Below are 2,575 nucleotides of genomic sequence, written 5' to 3' on the forward strand. Positions count from 1 at the left end.
ACTTTTGGAAATACTGTTATGTCAATTTTGAATTTCCCCATATAGGGGGATTAATAAAGTTACCCTATACCCTATATAAATGTTTTATTTGATAAAGCGAAGTGCTTTCCCTGATCATTAATATCACACATACTAGTTTCTAAACTGATATACTGTAACTGAATAATTTCTATCAAAGTATAGGTGTTAAAGACTTGTATCTCTTTGTGCACATTGCCTGTTTATGGGTTAAAAGGGGACCTACAGCTCTGCTTTTGCCCCCTGAGTGCCTTTATGGGGTGTATGCAGCCTTGCTCTCCTACAGTATGTTTGAACTTAAAGAACACAAAATACTTCTTTTCAAGTTGTACTGAGTGCGACATTGATCTTCATATCTGCAGCTTAGCATCTCGAATTAATTAAATCAAGAGTAGAAGAAATTCAAGAGAATTACAAACTAGACGTTATATCCGGCCTGATGTCGGTAAACACTATAATGCCCACACCCCCTTGTTTCCATCTGTGTTCCCCTTGTCTGCGTCTCTTATTGGCACCGACCCAATCCTCCACCTCTACAGCGCCTGCGTAGGTACGCAGCTCTGGCTACTTAAAAGAGCGTCCTCTCCCCTCCTGCCATGGAGCTCAGAGGTGACTGCGACATCCACTGCTCTTGCCACCAAACAACAGACTGACTTTTTCACTTCTCAACTTCTCAAGACTTTATCAACAAAGGGTATGTCGAAGGACGCATTATTTCCACACATGCACCATAGCCTATAGCTTATTTGCACGCTGCGTAATGTCCTCCACATTTGGCGAGGCTGCATGGCGATAAATGAAGTTACATTAGTGCAGGACTTCTTCTTTAGCAGCATGCATTCCTCTCATTTCATTCTGCAGCGTTAATGTAGGTTGTCTTTTGGAGCATGCAGCTTAGATGGAAAACGGCGTCTTGTTAAAACAGTGGTGTGCTGTAGGATTGTACCTGTGCATGCGTTAAGACTTTTCAATAGTTTATATATATATATAATCCCGACCGTGTTTTTGCAGTATTGTTATTGTATCATTATTAGACTATTGCAGATTGTTGATCATTATGCATTAATTCAGCATTAATACACTGCTGGTTATCTGATCTATTACAATGAGTTATATTTTCCATCCTTATATGCTTTAAATGTATATTTTATTTGTAATAGAGTAAAAAAGTTCCATATTGGCTTCTAAAATGTAGTGGAGTAGAAGTATAAAGGGGTATAAAATAGTATTATATTATTATAACTTAAGAAGTGTAGGGGAGACCAGGTACGGTTGTAACACTTTTAGCAATTTTCCCAATAAATCAGAAACTGTTTACACTGGAACAGCCAATTTGCTATATTAAAAACTTTAATGTGTCAACTACAGAAACAATGTATGAAAGTGCTTTTAAGAAATATATTCAGGTTGCAAAATGCATTTAAAGACAGTGACTCCAATGTTACAACCGTCCCAGTGTACAGGGACAGGTGAAAACTGTTTGGTGATCCTGATTATTGACTGTATATAAAGTATTTACTGTTCATATTCATAGTCTTCACAGCATCCCCTCATAATTAGTCTAATAGTCTAAATTTCTGAAACCTTCATGAATGTGTCATCAGTCACAGATGATAAGGGAGATTAATCCTTCATGAAGCTTTATGAGAGCTGACAGAGTCTATTAGTCTGTTCTTACACTTCTTGTTTATGGAGAAAAAAAACTATATTTTTTGAATAAATATGGGTCAAAAAAGGAGAAGTCATCAAACTTCAGGCTAAAAGTATAAAGTACTGTGAGGGTTAATCATGTTTTTTTCTTCTTAAATCTTACAGACTGTGTCTGACTTATTCCATGTTTTTCTATTCTTCCCCTCATGTCAGAACGCCACTGAGGAGACAGCATGAGCGATGTTAAAGATCAATACCTCCTGAGGACTAAAGAAGGGAAAGTTTTGACTGCCAACCCGAACAAACAGCTGCGTGCTGTTGACAGGCAAAACAGTCGTAACAGTGGTACGAATGTTTTTCTGATGAACTATTGTGCAGAACTGCCAGTTATTTCTCCAGTGTATCAGAAACAGAAGACACAAGGAGAAACAATGTTGTTACCAAGTACATCTTTATAGATATATCTCCCAGTGCAATATATTTATTTTATAATTTAAAAAGTCATCCAATTATCCTGATTGTGCCATAATCAGTATTTACAGGATTGTATGCAGTATACGAGACTATATTTGATTTATGGATCATTGTGACAAACTTGTTGATTCAGACATAATTTAAACATGTTATATTGCTTCTGTTTTTAGGGCAGCGCTGGATGGTAAAAAGAGAGGAAACCAAGATGGCTTTCTATTGCACAAAAGGAGGCCACTGCTATGTATGGATGGTGGATAGTGGGAAGCTGAAGGTAAATATCAACCTTTAGCAACAGGAATATACATTTTGTCTTATATGTATAGTTTGGTAGCATACAAAAAACATGAGAAAATGAAGCAAAGTAAATGCATAGACAGAAAGATTTATTATTGACTTCTTGGACTTTTATGTACATCATGTTAAGCCACTGGAG

At 36.8% G+C, this 2,575-nt stretch overlaps 1 long non-coding RNA gene across 1 annotated transcript; it reads left to right on the forward strand.

Moving 5' to 3' along the window:
* The first annotated feature begins 682 nt into the window (after nt 1-682).
* LOC128364553 (uncharacterized) lies at nt 683-2,335 on the forward strand. The gene is made up of 3 exons (XR_008321775.1): nt 683-712; nt 1,882-2,013; nt 2,313-2,335. It is a non-coding gene; the product is annotated as an uncharacterized LOC128364553 (long non-coding RNA).
* The last annotated feature ends 240 nt before the right edge of the window (nt 2,336-2,575 follow it).

The sequence above is a fragment of the Scomber japonicus genome, chromosome 9 (assembly GCF_027409825.1).
Source record: "Scomber japonicus isolate fScoJap1 chromosome 9, fScoJap1.pri, whole genome shotgun sequence".
Lineage (NCBI taxonomy): Eukaryota > Metazoa > Chordata > Actinopteri > Scombriformes > Scombridae > Scomber > Scomber japonicus.